At 45.3% G+C, this 17,398-nt stretch overlaps 2 long non-coding RNA genes across 4 annotated transcripts in view; one reads left to right on the forward strand and one right to left on the reverse strand.

The window, feature by feature from the left end:
• Positions 1-346: 346 nt before the first annotated feature.
• On the reverse strand, positions 347-1,838 carry LOC132665842 (uncharacterized). Its single transcript, XR_009604314.3, has 2 exons — positions 1,280-1,838; positions 347-478 (listed from the first exon to the last, which is right to left on the reverse strand). It is a non-coding gene; the product is annotated as an uncharacterized LOC132665842 (long non-coding RNA).
• A 76-nt stretch (positions 1,839-1,914) lies between these two features.
• The window catches only part of LOC132665841 (uncharacterized), a 56,842-nt gene continuing 41,358 nt past the window's right edge, over positions 1,915-17,398 (forward strand). For 2 of the 3 annotated variants that reach the window (XR_009604313.3, XR_013551263.2), the window contains exons 1-2: positions 1,926-2,120; positions 2,248-2,395. This is a non-coding gene — a long non-coding RNA (uncharacterized LOC132665841). Of the gene's footprint in view, positions 2,121-2,247; positions 2,396-5,223; positions 5,382-17,398 lie in introns of all 3 variants that reach the window. The other variant, XR_009604312.3, reaches the window with a different exon arrangement.

A 17,398-nucleotide genomic window follows, 5' to 3' on the forward strand; every position in this document is an offset into this window, starting at 1 on the left:
CAGGGGCCTTCTAATTTTTCTTTAAATAGCTTATTTATTGGTATGTTATTCACATTTATTTATGGGATTATTTGTTACTACCTGAGGATTTTGTTCACTGTTATATCCCCAGCATCACGTATGGATTATAACAACTCCCTACAGATTCATGAATGACAAATGAGCCCTCCAAGCCCCACATGGTCTGACCCCTGTTTCCTCTCTGACCTCATTTCTACCACTTTCCCTCTCTCTCACTCTGAGCCCCACTGATCATGTTGCTTTTCCACAAACTTAGTAGGTATGCTCCTGTGTGCAGGCCTGTCTTAATCGGCTTGGGCTGCATAACAAAATAGCAAAGCATGGATTCAACAACAGAAATTAAGTTTCTTTATTCCAGAGGCTGAAAGGGAAGATCAAGTTCCCAGCAGGATTTGGTTTTTGGTGACGCTTTCCTTCTTGGCTTGCAGATGGTAGCTTTGGCCTTACATGGCCTTTCCTTTGAGCATGGGGAGAAGGAGGGGAAGAAGTGGGGAAGGGGAGGACGAAACAGAAGGAGAGAGCACGCTGGCATTTCTTCTTATAAGGACACTAATCCTATCAGATGAAGACCTCACCCTTATGAACTCCTTTAACCTCAATTACCACCTAAAGGCCCATCTCCACATTTGGCTACGCTGAGGGTTAGGGCTTCAACATGAATTTGAGGAGAACACAGTTCAGGCCATGGCATTCCACCCCTGCCCCCCCTCCCAAATTCATGCCCTTATTATATGCAAAATACATTCTTTCCATCCCAACAACCCCCTAATTTTTAACTCATCCCAACGTCACCTATAAACCCCAAAGTCTCTATCAGGTAAATATCATGTCAATCAGGTATGGGTGTGACTGGAGATACAATTCATCCTGAGGCCAAATTCCTCTCCAGCTGTGCACCTGCAAAACCAGACAAGTTAAGTGCTTCCAAAATACAGTGGTGGGGCAGCACAGGATAGGTATTCCCTTTCCAAAAGGGAGGGATTTGAAAGAAAGAGGTGACAGATCCCAAGGAAGACCAAAACCCAGCAAGGCAAATTCCATTAGATTTTGAGACACAAAAATCCTCCTCTTTGGCTCATCACTGTGCCTTCCAGCCCATCCTGTGGCCCTAGAGAGGGGTCCCTGCTTGTGTCGCACTGCTGGGTGGGGGTCCCATCCCCATGGCTCTGGCTGGTGGCTGCTCAGCCTGTTGAAACCACGTTGGTGGCCCCACCCTTTGAAACTGAGATGGAGGTGGCCCTAATGATCTCTGAATCACCTTTGGGATCCTTGTTCCCTTTTCTTTAAGAATAGTGAGCATTTGCAGCCAAACAGCAGTTTTGTCCAGTTCTGTGGAATCCAAGAAGTCTGACAGTCTTCCTTCATTTATCTTTCATTTCTTTCCCTTGTCCTGGCAGTATTTCTGCTGGTATAATCCCATCTCTTTCTGTCTTCTTCCAAGGTGGCTGATTAAATTCATGGTTCACACCCATATTGATCTCCTTATCAAATGATGTTTCAACCACACCCTTGTGTTCTCTTCAGAACACTTTCTTCTCATTTTTTTTTTTTTTTTTTTTTTTTTTTTTGCAGTACGGATAGGCAGAGAATTTTCCAAATCTTCAAGTTCTGGTTCTTTTTTGCTTAAAAAAAAAAATTCCTTCAATTTATTTCTCTGTTCTCATTTTCTTTCAGTGGTAAGAGAAAACCACACCATACCTTCAGCACTTTGCTTAGAAATATCCTCAGCTAAATACCCAACTTCATTGTTGGCAAGTTCTACGTTCTATAGAATGCTAAATCACAATTCAGCCTGGCTCTTTCTCACCATATGGCAAAGATCTATTTTCCAATGACCTGTGCTTCACTTCTGCCTGAGACCTCACCAGAAAGGCTTGTGATGTCATTTCTACCAACATTCTGTTCCTGTATTCTCTAAGAAGATGGAGACTCTCTCTACAGCTCCCCTCTGTTCTTTCTGAGACCTCACCAGAACTGCCTTTAACATCCACATTTCCAACAACAGTCCTTTGGTGGCAATTTAGGCTTTCTCTGGCAAGCACCATCAAACTCTAACCTCTACCCATTACCCAGTTCCAAAGCTGCTTCTGCATTTTTAGGTATTCGTTAGAGTAGTATCCCCCTCCTTGAAGTCCAACTCCAGTCTGCTTGGGCTGTCATAACAAAATGCCACAAACTAGGTGCCTTAAGCAATAGAATTTTTTTTTTTTTTTTTTACAATTCTAGACTCTGGGATGTCCAAGCTGAGGGTTCCAGCAGGGTACGGTTGCTGGTGAAGGTTCTCTCCCACTTCTCTGTTTCATCTCCTCGGGAACACTGAGCACCGTCCAAAATTCCACAGGCTTCACTTGCTTGTTGTCTTTCTCCATGAGAGGTAAGTGCCAGGAGAGCAGCCATATATCCCTGGAGTTCATTGACGGATCCTCAACACTTAGAACATGGCCCGTGCCAACTAGATATTTGCTAAACGAGGGAACGAATCGCCTCCCATTGTGTATGTGTTCACAAGAGTGTGTGTAAAACAGGATAAAGAATATTATTTACTGTTTACTTTGTTCTCACTGATGAGGAAAGAAAGCCTTGTCACACCTACTTTAAACCTAAGGTTATATTCTTCTTCACGATTTTAAAAAATTCTTATTCATTTTTACCTCTTGAAGCCCAACAGGCATTTCCTCCGCATATGTGTTTGGTTTTATGTTCCTGAGATGTTCCTCTTGAGAAAAACACATATTCCTGTTTCTCTCATTAAATATCTTCAAGTGGTAACAACTGTGTCCCAGCACAGATAACGTTCAAATCCTAGAAAAGTTCCCCATTGCAGGTGGCAGATAGCATTCCTGCGGTGGGGATCCTTGTAGCTGTAAACATTTAGTTAAACAAAATACTAAATAAAGGTGGGGGGATGGGAACTTTTGTAGTCAGAACCAGCGCTGTGTTTGGGGCTCGTTTCTAACTGCCAGTGAAGCCGCTCTCAGTCCCAGCTTGTGAACAGAGTCTCACCCCCAGGCCTGCCTGCGACCTCCCCCCACCCCTCCCACTCTCCAGAGATGGCAACAGCCGCACACACTCCGGGCTTTGGCAGGTCCAGGTGGGAGAGTCTGTTTTCACAGGTGCCTCCCACAGCCCAGAGTTGAAATTTGGCTCATAATGTGTCCCTGCATAGAGAAGCTCCATTTTTATTCTGCCGTGAATGAAGATTCTTCCCCTGCAACACTGAAACAGGTCGCAGAGCCTTTGACATTTTTCGACCCAAGGATGTTCCTGCCTTTCATTGTCACAGGGAAAGTTTCTTTCTGCTCCAGATGCAGACTGACAATTATAATAATTTCTGAAATCTATTATGTAGCTTGAAATATTTGGGGATTGAGAAAAAAGACTCTTTTTCTCCCCTCCCCCGTCCAACTTATTTTTAGGAGAGTTCCCCAAACTACAGGCATTCTTTTGCCTTTTGATAGATAGGAAGGCTCTGAATAAATGACCTAAGCTCTATTGACAGGTCAGCCTCTACCATTGTTTTATTTACATTAAAAAAAAGTTTTTTTTAAGTTTATTTATTTATTTTGAGAGAGAGAGAGAGAGAGCATGAGCAGGGGAGGGACAGAGAGAGAGGGAGAGAGAGAGAGGATTCCTGTCAGCTCAGAGCCTGACCTGGGGCTTGATCTCACGAACTATGAGATCATGACCTGAGCTGAAATCAAGAGTTGACGCTTATTGGACTGAGCCACCCAGGTACCCCTATTTACATTAAAAATTTTTAAAAAATGTTTATTTATCTTTGAGAGAGAGAGTGAGAGAGCAGGGGAGGGGCAGAGAGATCAGGACAGAGGATCCAAAGCGGGCTCTAAGCTGACAGCAGCAAGCCCGATGTGGGGCTCGAACTCACAAACCGTGAGATTATGACTTGAGCCGAAGTTGGACGCTTAACCAACTGAGCCACTCAGGGGCCCCGCCCCTATTTACATTTTTAAAAAAACGTTTAAAAATCTGCATCACTCACTGTATTGTTAGTCCCCGGGGCTTAGAATAGTCGGTTCGTGAATAGATTTCTGATGCTAGGGCTTTATGCAGCAGTATGTGGTGGTTAGATGAAAATCCTTCTGGAGTCAGGATAGCAGTCTAACTTTTACATTTATGTTAAAACACATGTACTTTTAATGTGTCAGCCCTTTAAAAAAGGTTTAAAATGTTAACATTGACTCATTTTGTCCCTGTAACAATTCTACACACTAGATATTAACATTGACCTCTTTCTGCAGAGGCAGGACAGTTTGGGTGTCCTGCCCAAGGCCCGCTGTTAGCAAGTGGCAGAATTAGAATCCAAACCCAGGCAGCCCGAGCTTCGAGTTGGTTCTTAACCACTTCCAGCCTGTGGTTGGCGGTCTTGGGTCACACACGTTCTTCCCCCTTTGTGCGAGGCTGAGGTTGGACACTGCACCCTTACTTCTGGCACAGTGGCAAAAGGGCTTTGCCACTTTTCCCTCCCTTGATGGCACCTGTCATATGCTTCAGGGCAAAGGAGCTGCTCTCCTTGCCTGGGAATGAATCTCTGTCCTCCACCCTTTCAAGCCACTTGGGAGCCCTATGAGTTTCAGGGTTTCGGTCCCTTCTCCCACACAGCAAACCTGTCAACCTGGAATGTCTGTTCTCTTGATTGAATGTTTTCAAATCTCCTTCACTTGGGATCTAAGGGGAAACTCCTACCTTTCACCTGGTTGGTATTCCTGGCCTCAACTTATGCAGGAACCACTTAGTGAAGTAGGCATTGGGAGTCGGTCCTCTGAAGGCCAGAGAAGCATCCTTTTGCGATGGAAACAGATAACATGACATATTCCCCTGGCATTCGAAACAGAACAGGCTGTACTTTTTAGAAATAGCACCCACCTCTTAATCAGTTATTTTAGGGCCTGTGCATCCTGAGCTGTCACCAGGAACCTCCTGAACTTCGGGGGTGACGGAAGGTGTCCAGCGAGGCAGCGTCATCCTGTGCTCGGGACACACAGGGTCAGGGGGTGGGGAGGCTCTCAGAGGCCTGGGCGGCCTGTAGGGGGCTCTGAATAGCGCAGCCAGGTTCCCACTCTCTTCCCTGAATGTGCTTTGGCATTTCTAATGCATCCTCGAAAGAGGATAAAACATCTCCACAGAGGTGAACTCTAGGCCATTCTAGATACAAGCCCTTGGGAATGTTTATGATTCGTCCAGATGATTCAACAGGAGAATCCAGAGAGATGCCCTTCTGGCCACTGGTGCTTGTCCTGAGTGTCTGGAAACAGCCCTTCTGTCTCTAGCTCTAGACAGACCATCCTGCTGGCTTTCTGTGTGGACGTCAAGGAGGTGTGGTCTGCAGTGGCTTCCTGCAGGTAATGGTGCCCCACGTCCCTCAGGGGATGAAATATATGAGATTAGAATAATGTGGGTCTTGTTTGTTTTATTTTTTTTTTAAGTTTATTTATTTATTTATTTATTTAGAGAGCTTTAGTGGGGGAGGGGGACAGAGGGGGCGAGAGAGAATCCCAAGCGGGCTCCACGTTGTCAGTGTGGAGCCCAATGTGAGGCTCGAACTCACGAACGGTGAGATCGTGACCTGAGCTGAATTCAAGAGTTGGACACTTAACCAACTGAGCTACCGAGGTGCCCCAGAATCATGTGGGTCTTGAAACTGACGTGGGAGCTGGCATGACTGAAGGAGAGCGGTGGGTGTGGGGAGAGAAGATCTGGGATCCTGGCGGGCTTGGCTCCTTTCTGCTGCGTGACTTAGGGCAGGGCTCAGCATCCTCCACTGCAGGCAGGAGCAGCCTTGGTTTCCCAGAGGTCTGCTGCGGAGCGGGCACTGACCTCACTTCATTTTCATAGCCTCCTTTCCTGCCGGCCTCATGTCGTTACATGAGATGATCTTGTGAAAGACGAGGGAAGCCATATGCTCATGGAAGGTGCTGCTGAGGCCTCTTATTTAATATTAGTTCGGTTTAGGATTATTGTCTTCCTACCTTGCCACTGCCTTCCTGGCTTGTTGCCAAAACTCTTCTTTTCCTTACTTGAAAATACATGCAACCATACACACCCTACCTTACTTAGAAGGTTATCCACTGTAAAACCTAAAACTACTCTAAACAAGTGAAGTCTACTCAAAAGAGAATATCCCTTTGTTTTTTTTTTTTTAATGTTTATTTATTTTGAGAGAGAAAAAGAGAGAAAGAGAGAGGAGGAGGGGAAGGCAGGGAGAGAGAGAGAGGGAGAGAGAGAATCCCAAGCAGGCTCTATGCTGTCAGTGCAGAGCCCAATATGGGGGCTCAAAGCCAAGAGCCATGAGATCATGACCTGAACCGAAATCAAGTGTCAGACACTTAACTGACTGAGCCACCCAGGCACCCCACAGGCAGCTTTCCTTTTCCAAGGCCACCTTTGTGGAGCCGCACTGCCCACTACCAGCTTGTGAACTTCTGGAGGATGTTACTCTTATGGCCCAATAGGCTAGTGGCGCATAGAGAAAAGGTGCAAGCAGGGTTTGTGGAGTGAGTGGTGGTGCCATGACTTTAATGCTTGGGACGTGTGCTCTGCAGTTTGCTGAGATCCCCTGTGGCCTGCATTCTTAGTGGCTTTACTCCTCCGTTGCCCTGGGGCAAGTGACGCTGAGGCTATAGATCTCTGTAATACTCTTCCCAAAGTCCCAACTCAGGCAATTGTGTTTGAATTATTTGTGCCAAGATTCGATGCTGTGAGCGAATCCCATTAGTACCTGGGCTTAGCACAGGTAGGAGACCCTCAATAAATATTTGTTGGAGTGAAATGAAAGCTTGAATAAATGTGAAGAGTAAGGTAAGTCCTTGGCTGACCTCAGCAGGTAAAAGCCCTTAGATGAACTATAGGAAAGAGAATCTGAAATTCTAGATTTCATGAGGCTCTTGAAACCACCCATCCTCCTCCTTTGCTTTCATTTTACTTCAGATTGATTCTACATCAAGGAAAAGATGGGATTTGAATAGGAAGAGTGTACAATTCAGAAATGACTTTTCCGGGGCACCTCGGTGGCTCAGTCGTTTAGGTGTCTGACTCTTGATTTTGGTTCAGGTCATGATCTGACGGTAGGTGGGATCGAGCCCTGCGAGGGGCTCTGCACTGGCAGCGGGAGCCGGCTTGGGATTTTCTCCTTCTCTCTCTTTCCCTCCCCCCCGCCCCACCCCTGCTCTCAAAATAAAGAAATAAACTTAAAATAATGACCTTTCCCCCAAATAATATTTATTTTGTAACTATTGTGACTGCCTCTAAGAAAATAAATTGAATCTGGCCAAGATTGTGACAAGGAAGAAAGCTGATAGAAAAAGGAAGCATTTGTGGACTAAACTGAGAGGAGCTAGTGGCTGGAGGGACAGGGAGCCAGGGGAGAGGGTTTTGGAGGTGGGGGGCTCCTGTCTTTGCCCGGGGCACTCTATCTCTGCCCGAAAGGCCCGGCTGTGGGGGCATTTCCCTGCAGCCCTTCCTGTCTTCATGTAACACCTGGCAGAGCTTCCTGGCTGATAAAAATCTGGTACTCCTTGGTTAGGAGCAGAAAAAGTCACTGTTTGGAAAGAAAAAACCCTCTTCTTAGGGATCAGAAGAGACTTCTCTAGTTACCTGTTAGTCCTCTGAGGATCTGAGTTGACCAGATCAGAACTTGAAATGGCAGTAAGGGGCCGTTCAGAGAGTCCTAGCCTAAAATCTCATCTTTGCTCTTTCCTTTCCATAGTCCTGCCCTGATTTTTTTTCTTTTTCTTTGTTTCCACCCCGATCTTTGGGTGTTGTCATGATTCTTTGGTGCCAACTGCATAGGTTTTCTATTGCTGCCGTCACAATTTAACACAAACGTAATGGCTTAAAACAAAACCTATTTATTATGCCAAAGTCCTGTAGGTCAGGAGTGTAAGTGGGCTCCTTATAACTGGGCTTTGCTCATTGGCTCAGGTCGAGATGTCAGCTGGCTGGGCTCCTGCCTGCAGGCTCTGCAGAAGATTCTGCTTCTTTATTTCTTTAATGTTACTTTTATGTTTCTTTAATGTTCTTTAATGTTTACTTTTATTTTTGAGAGAGAGAAAGAGAGAGAGACAGACTGTGAGCAGGGGAGGGAGCAGAGAGAGAGGGAGACACAGAATCCGAAGTAGGCTTCGGGCTTTGAGCTGTCAGCTGAGAGCCTGACGTAGGGCTCCAACTCACAAACCAGGAGATCATAACCCGAGTCAAAGTCGCATGCTTAACCGACTAAGCCACCCAGGCACCCCAGAAGATTCTGCTTCTAAGCCCTTTCAGTTTGTTGGCAGGATCCAGTTCCCTATGGTTGTAGAACTGAGGTCCTGTTTCCTTGCTGACTGTCAGCCCAGCCACTCTCTGCAACTAGGGTCTCCCACTTTCCTTCTCATATGGTCTCCGGCATCTTCAAGCCAGCGACGGTGTATCGAGTCCCTCTTGGGCATCAGTCCCTCTGTGTCCTTTTACCTTCCCCTTTGCCTCTAGCTACAGAACATTCTCTGAGTTTATGGGCCCATGTGACCATGCTGACTAACTTGGATAATCTCCCCTTTTTAAGGTCAACTGTGCCACATAACATAACATGATACGATATTTCGTCATGTTTGCACGTTCTGGCATCAGGGGGAAGAATCTCAGGAGCCATTCTTAGAAATCCTGCCTACCACACCAGCTGTTGGTGTGATAGCCAATGCTGCCTGAGGGTGTGTCCATTTTATCGACAGCCATTGAGAAGGAAAACTGAGAATCACGCATCCATTTGGTGGCAGAGTGGAAGCCATCTGCCTTGTCACAAGACCTCTTTCAAGTGCTCGCTCAGTTTAGCAAGTTCAAGAAAACTTTGTCGTTCTCTTTCGAACTTTAAAAAAGGTGAATGACCTACGGTAGATTTTTCTTCTTTTTGGATCATTTATTTATTTGTTTGTTTTATGCGAAGCTCTCGGCTCTCATTTTAACCTTGCTGTTGCTAAACGAGAGCTCAGTGAAAGGCATATTGTGGAAAGTAAATTATTTTTAGTCAAACAATATGGAGCCAGGCAATAAAATTCAGGAAAGGGGCCTGTTTGGAAACTTGTGGCCTTGTGTAAATCACTGAGTGTCGATAAATTGCTTCCAAAGCAGGTGGGACTCCCCTCGCCTGGCTGTGGATTGAGCCAGTCTGGTGAACTTCGGGGGATGGAAGATATCTGGGCTCCACAGTCACATTCTATTAATGCTTCATTAGACCTAGTGATTCAAGCCCTGTCTTTACATGTTATGTGCTGGGTGATGGGAGAGACAGATGCCAGTTTCCCAAGAGGGAAAAAAAGCAACTGGAAAAAAGGAAATGGCAGATTGTCAGTGAGATAGCTTTTGTTTCAATTTTCCCTCCTTTGTTTTCTTTTTAAGCTCTCTGTGAATTACCGTACTTTCCCTTTTGGTATTTTGGGCCATAGATCTCTGCATTAACCCGAACTCTTTTTTTTTTTTTTTTCTTTTCTCCCTTTCCCCTAATATTCATCTAGAAAATACCCCTACACCTGACTGCCTGGTGTTAGTGAGATCCGCTGTCCACTTCCAGATTGTTTTATTGAGGGAGAGTGGCATGGTCCCCCTGGCAGGAGTCCCAGACTGGAAGCCAGGAAAGCTGGGCCCCTTTCCCAGGTCGGTGCACCACGCCTCTGTGCTGCCTCGAGGCCTCCCTTACCCTGCACTGGGCCTGGGGTGTGCTCATGTGATACCTGGAGATAAGCAAAGAGCTGCCTTTGTTGGGTCATAGTTCCCAGCTATGCCATGAACCAGCCGTGTGACCTTGGGCTCAATCAGTATTCCTGTCTCTGAGCCTCAGTTTGTTCTTTGGTCAACTGGGGAAAAAGATATTTGCTTCCTCATGTGAGAAGCTGGGCAGGAGCAGGAAGTGGCCAAGCTATGGTGTTGAGGATGAGCCATCCTCGAATTGGGGCAATACAACCTGCAGCCCTGTGGCCCCTGACACCAGTGGGTCTGTCGAGGACAGTGGCTGCCAGAGCAGAAAAAGGCAAAGGCCACAGCATCAGGCAGGGTGGGCAGGCTCAGTGAAGCAGATGGAAACAGCCATTTATAGGGTTGCTACTTGGGGTCTTTGAGTCTGTCTCGCTCTAGCACCCTGTCCTAGTACTTTCCCAAATTTTCTCTGGGAAGCTTTGCTTCTGGCACTGGTGGCTGTGGTAACAAAAATATCTAGATCTAGGGGCACCTTGGTGGCCTGGTTAAGTGTCCAACTTCGGCTCAGGTCATGAACTTGCAGTTGGTGAATTCAAGCCCCACGTCGGGCTCTGTGCTGACGGCTTAGAGGCTGGAGCCTGCTTCGGATTCTGTGTCTCCCTCTCTCTCTGCCCCTCTCCTGTTCATTCTCTGTCTTTCTTTCCATCAAAAATAAGTAAACATTTAAAAAATTTAACAAAATATCTGTATCTATATCTATATCTCTATATCCATCTATCTATCATCTATCTACTTATATATTTATTGATCGATAGATAAGTAGATAGATAAAGGAAAAAACACACTGGACTTGGGGTCAGACCAACTAGATCTTGGATTTGAGTTTTGATTTCACTAGTTCCATGACCCTGGCTAATTGACTTAACTCCTGTGCCTCAGTTTCCTCATCCGGAGTAATACCAGCTCTGTTGACCTCTCTGGTTTGCTATGAATCACAGTCCACGGGTGTATGTTGTAGGCCTTATATTGTGTGTTATCATAATGAGTCTTTTATTTTCCTGTAGGGCATTTTAAGGACAAGCTAAATGAAAGTGGCAGTTGGGTTTGGACATGGCCTACTCTGGCTGAGAACGAAGTGGGCATTATGAGGGGCCCACTCCTCTCTTGACTTCTCATACTAATAGACATCTATGTTTCCACTCAGAATTCCTACTCGTTTGTCAGGTACAAGCCAAGCTACCAAAATAGCACTTGTGTACGGCTGAAACTATTACTGCTCAATTGCTTCTGGGCTTTACTTCTTTCGCTCAACCCCACCTCGCCCAGAGTATCTGCAGACGTGTCAAGGATGTGGTGCAGGCCCGGTGACGGTGGTCAGGAATGGTCCAAACATTACACATGGAGGCAAGAATTTTGAGATGTTCCAGGGGACAGGCTCGGGCCCCGAGGCCCCCCAGCAAGCTGATCACCCAATGCCAGCAACAGTGGGGGGCTGAAATGTGCCCCACATGCTGCAGAGTCCTGGCTTATGCAGGTAAAGGAGGCCAACGTGACGGATGTTCAACTTTCAGGGAAGAATTTAAAATACGTTTCTGGACAGGGCAATGGATGTTGTAGGTTGGCATTTCGGAGCTCATCACTTACACCAACCAGCAAATTCCTTTTCATAAACACACAAGCGTTTTCTAACAGACAGAGCCGTTGAGTTTCACGTGTTTGATAGCAACTGCATCTAAATAATGTTGGAAACACTGGAGATGTCACTTTGAGAAGGTACAGTGACCCTGTAAGACAGGCACAGACCTTTGCGCCGACCCTCTTTTCTGTCATTTTGGGCCTTCAGCAAACCCAATAAGCCTCCCTTTGGTTTCTTCTTCTTCAAAGTGGGGGAAATTATGTTGAACTTGGGGCTTGTTGTGAGGAGGTAAGATAATGTGTGAAAAGAGCTGAACCCAGGTCCAACGCTGGTAGGAATTCAAAACCTATAATCTTTTGTTGTTAAAAAAATAAAACAGGGGGCACCTGGGTGGGTCAGTCAGTTGAGCATCTGACTTTGGCTCAGGTCATGATCTTGGGGTTCGTGAGTTCAAGTCTCACATCAGGCTCTCTGCTGTCAGCATAGAGTCTGCTTCGGATCCTCTGCCCTGCTCTCTCTGCCCCTCCCCTGTTTGCACTCTCTCAAAAATAAACATTAAAAAAAAAAAAGAAAGTAAAACAGTACCCATGGTGTTTGTGATGTACCATTTTAAAGTCCTGTCTGATTTTTCCCCCCTTCTTAAATGGAGTATGATGGACAGATTTAGTAGAACTTCTGTATTTTGTTTATGATCTTAGCTGATTTCCCTGTGGTGGGTTACTTTAGAAATTAAGTATAAAATCACAGCAATAAAATGAAACCAGTAAAACTTGTATCATGTGCCAGGTAGTGGGGCTGTCATTCTACATGTAGAAACAATACTCAAAAGACCTTAGGCAGTGGGTACCATTGCTGTCCCCACTTTGCAGCGGAGAGAGCAGCTGAGCTGAAGTTGGACGCTCAACTGACTGAGGCACCCAGGCGCCCCATGACTTCAGTTATTTTAAGGTCAAGCCCAAGAGTCTCAGTAAGGTGCCGACAGTGACCTTCCCTTCCCTCCTCATCTTTTATCTTCCCTCAGTCACTCTCAACCACGCCCCCCTGGGTGCCCTTCATGGACACAGCCCATCCCACCTCCTGCCTTCTCTAGGCGGCACCAGGCCAGCTCTGGGCTCTAGCCCCTAGACAGGCAAGTACCTAAGATGCAGCCCAGAGGCAGCACTGCACAATGGAAAAGCCAAACCCTTGTATTCACTCTTGTATTCATTCATCCATTCAGCCATTTTTTGTTAAACACCAGCTGTTAGAACACAACAGATAGATATTCAGGCACAAGACTTCCCTTACAGCTCAGTGGAGGGGACAGACTCAGAAACAAAGAATGATGGCTCAGTAGATAAGTCTGCGTGGTAACATCAACTAGACCCCATGAGTGTATAGAAGAGAATCGAGGAGGCTGAGATGGAACAAGGGGGTTTCAGGTGGAGGAAAAAGAATATGTAAAGATATAGGGGCGCCTGGGTGACTCAGGCTTAGGTTAAGCATCTGATTTCGGCTCAGGTCATGATCTCATGGTTCTGTTCGTGCGTTCAAGCCCCACATTGGGCTCTGAGCTGACAGTGCAAAGTCTGCTTGGGATTCTTTCTTTCTCTCTCTTGCCCCTCCCCACACTGTACTTTCCCTCTCTCTCTCGAAATAAATAAATAAACTTAAAAAAAAAAAAAGAATGTATAAAGATCCAGAGGTGAGGAGGAGCTGGGGATTTCACAGAAATACACAGAAATCAATGTGACTGGAACATACTGTGTGTGGAGAAATGCCAAGAACCCCAACTCATTCTGCTAGACTAGTTAGCCACCTTCCCAGCTCTCACTCAAATGGAGTAACTGAGGAGATTGCAGGGGCAGTACCCACATAGATATGGGAGTGTTCGAAGGAACCAGTGAGGAGTGGGGCACACCCTGGGGCCAGTAGAAGAAGAAAGGAGGAACTGTTACCACTCCTAGCACTGAAGCAGCAAGTGGAGGGACCAGTGATTAAAATCCCAAGAAAGCTACAGCTATGAGCATAGAAGAAGGCTGTCGGATAAGAGCGGGGGACTTTGGTAAAAGACATAGCCACTGCCAGTCCACAGCCTGGCAGAAAGATGCTGAATGGGCGCCTAGGTGGCTCAGTCTGTTAAGTGTCCGACTGCAGCTCAGGTCACGATGTCGTGGTTCACGAGTTCGAGCCCCGTGTCGGGCTCTGTGCTGATAGGTCAGGGCCTGGAGCCTGCTTTGGATTCTGTGTCTCCCTCTCTCTCTGTCCCCACTCTGCTTGCACTCTGTCTCTCTCTCTCTCTTAAAAATAAACATTAAAAAAAAAAAAAAGAGCAGGGTGAAGGGTGAGGAGTCTACCTGGAGGGAAGCAGAAAATAGCCAGCATGGCAGACATCAATCATGTCTCTTAGTTCTACCCCAGCTCCTATTTATTGCCTGTATCACAGACAACAAATCTCATTCAAAGCGCTGGGCCAGTGCACAGCAAAAACACACCACAAAGGAAGAAATATATATTTAAAAGTAGAATCCAGACCACAGAAAACGCAAATTCAAGGTCAAGTATGGGGAAAGAGAGAAAGCTGGATAACAAAACAAATGTGTGGCGATCGTTTGGATTTCCAGAGTTGCCATTGTGGAGACTGCCATAGGACTCTGAGTTTCCTGGTGGCCAAATTTTAAAGGATGATGAGATCAGTTATGTGGTTTTACTTGTGGAAGAAAGTGAAAACATGCTTATTTGTATCAGAACCTAGACTCTTTCTAGACCGTAGCATGGATAGGAGTTTCCTCCATTGGGGCAGCATGATTTTGAACAGACTGTGATTCTCTGAAATTTCCTCTAGCAAATTGAGGTCAGTACTGCACCCCCGGCTTCTGTGCTGTTCACGAGTGGTGCTGAGTTCAAGAATAGTGTTCACCAGTGGTGTTCAAGCTCTGCCTCTCTCACATGATTGAGTTCATGTTCCTTGAGATCAGGGACCATTCTTTGTATGCCTTTTCTACTTCCCATGTCACATTCGTTGGAAATTGAATCTAGTGAAAGTATTTTGAGTATTAAATTTTTCCTGTGATTGCAGAAATAATTTCTTACATACTCTCAAGAATAATTAGACCAAGCACAGCTGGCTGCACAAGCAGGTGCTCCAGGGGTTCAGGGTACAGTGGAGAGTTTCCATTGTTGGAGGTATTGGAGAAGACCACGCACCACCCTTGTGGACCTGTGCACCGAGATGGAAGGGACCATAACAATTCCTCCAGCTCTCAGTTTAATGGAATGCAGTTGAGACCAGTGATGCTTAGCATTTGGGGGTCAAATACCCCTTTGAAAAGAAAATGAAAACTACGGACTCTTTACCCAGAAAAAGAACAAAGACCTACAATTTTGGTTCAAGTTCCAGGAAGCTCACAAACTTCTTGTCCATCCCTGGATTCATTAAGGGTCTATGGACCCTAGTTTGGAATTCCTAGTCTAACATGGTCTCATAACATATTGGATGGGGGATTTTTTTCTGGATGTTCTGTGGCCCCATTAGTGATAGACACAAAGTGATATTCCTGGGATCAAGTTCATCATTCCCATGGCGGGTGAGAGGAGCAGGCAAATTACTAAGCAGGCTCTTACACCCCTTCCTCCACACAAATATTCTGCAATATGACACGTGGACTATTAACTAGCCATAAAAAGGAAGGAAATTCCAACACAGGCTACAACATGGATCAACCTTGAGGACATTATGCTAAGTGAAATAAGCCAGTCACGAAAGGACAGACACTATCTGGTTCTACTTCTAGGAGGTACCTAGAGAAGTCAGATCCATAGCATAGAAAGTAGAATGGTGGTTGCTGGGGGCTGCGGGGAGAGAATGGGGAATGAGCGTTTATGGTCATGGTTTCAGTTTTGCAACTTGAGAGCTCTGCAACTGCAGACAGATGGTGGTGATGGCTGCACAACGCTGTGAACGTAGTGAACACTATTGAACTCCACACTAAAAAAGGCTAGGATAGTAAATGTGATGTAAATGCATATTACCAAAATTAAAGCAAACAAATAAACAGGAGTTTAAAACTGTGGAGGCTGAAGAATGCAGCATGCAGCTGGAGGGTACGTGGGATGGGAGGTCGAGGCTTATCTGCTAGCTTTGGTGCCCTGTGGCCTGACGAAATGAGCCTCTGGGAGCCAGTTCTTTCTGCCACTGGGTAGGCTCCCTGAGCTGTGCTGAGCCATGGCATTGAAAACCAGCACCAGGAGCACCTCGATTTGCGCTGGGATGGCTCTGCTAGGAACTTTGGACTCGTTGCTGTTACTGGCATTCATTTTTCCTTCTTCTATTTCCTAGGGCTCTACACATAATTTTGTAAGGAATACTGTAGCTGCGTATATGATTCACCATGCAGGAACTCTTCACTTTATAGGACCCATTTTTTTTTTTTTTATAACAGGAAGTAAATATGTGTTGCTAAGCTACTATGTCTACCTCCCCCAAAATATCATAGAGTAGATTACATTGTAGTCTTTGTGTTCTGTGAGAGTTGATGATTCCTTTATGCTAATTCACCCCTTTTGTTTTTGACCTCCTTTAACTTTAGTTAGAGTTTGGCCATAGTTTATTGGGTGTAAACAGAAAAAAAAAAAAGGCTTGAATCATAATTTCCTATGAGAAAACAGAAGTCTTCCTTAAAATTTCTCAAAGGAATTTAAAAAGCATTTATTGGCCCATACTTTCAGTTCTGCCTCTATCTATCTACCACCTATCTATCTGTCTACTTATCTATCATCTATGGTTCAAGGAAACTGTAAACATCTGATCTGATTTAATCTGATTGCAAAGGAAAGAAATACAGACTGCACGAGTAAATTTTAGGAGTTGCAGGTACCTTTTTTGATCCTCTGGGGATGAGGTTTCAGTTCTCCACCTCTGAGAAGAATAAGGCAAGTAGAGACCATTTTAAGATGCATGCTTAAGAGATTTAGGCCAGAGGAAAGGAAAAACTGCAGGTCAGTTAGACTGAGATCTCAAAATAAAAGTGGATATCATTGGGGCACCTGGGTGGCTCAGCTGGTTAAGCATTTGACCTCGGCTCAGGTCATGATCTCATGGTTCATGAGTTCGAGCCCCACATTAGGCTCTGCAATGCCCCTCCCCCAGTTGTGCTCTCTGTCAAAATAGATAAATAAACTTCAAAAAGATGGATATCATTGCCCATATCAGATGCTCTGACCCTCAGGGTAATGGGAGGTTCCAGATGTAATGGAATCATTCCATCTGTGTATTTAATTTACATGAACTCAAATATGCACACATTTAAATAGAGCTGACAGTTTGGTCTATCATTCAACCCAAGGTCCCACAGGAAGACAGTATGGGGTTACAGGAATTTATACCTCACAACTGGATTTTCTTCCTTGCCGTCAGTGAAAACAACTCATCTTGCTGAGTGTGATTCTAGTGGTTTTTATTCCCATACAGCATGGCTTCCACACACAAGTCATTATCCTCATTGAATGCCTGGTGGTTGTTAGTTTCAACTCTAGGGCAAGAGCTGGCTATACTGAGCTTCCTGGGAGATGGGCTGTCCATCTCCAACATGGTTCACAATTATGGCCTTGCTCAGTATAGCAGGGATCATGAAGATTTGAGGGAGAAAAAAATCATCAAGCCGTGGCATCAAGTACTACAATGATCATCCAGGAGACAAGTCAAATATGTATAAGATTTTAGTGAAGACTGACCTGGCACCTGACTTGTTCCTGGAGGAACTGGATTATGAGCGTGTGCCTATGAATTTTAACACATGCTTGACCTTCCTGCCAAAGAGGTATAGACTTCTAATGAAAAGGAATTTCCAGGAATAATTTCAACTCTACATGTTTTTCACCAATATATGGTCTTCTGACCCTAGCTCCTGTAGAAATTACAGTAGTGGAGAGCATGAACTTTGGGGTCAGATTCCAAATCCCAGTTCTTCCAATATCAACCAGCTAACATGTTAATTTTACTAAGCCTCAATTTCCTCAGATGTAACAGTAGTTCTTACCTTATAAGATAGTTCTGCAGATTAAAGGCAAAGCATTCAGCAC

This window comes from Panthera onca, chromosome D3 (genome assembly GCF_046562875.1).
Source record: "Panthera onca isolate mPanOnc1 chromosome D3, mPanOnc1 haplotype 2, whole genome shotgun sequence".
NCBI lineage: Eukaryota > Metazoa > Chordata > Mammalia > Carnivora > Felidae > Panthera > Panthera onca.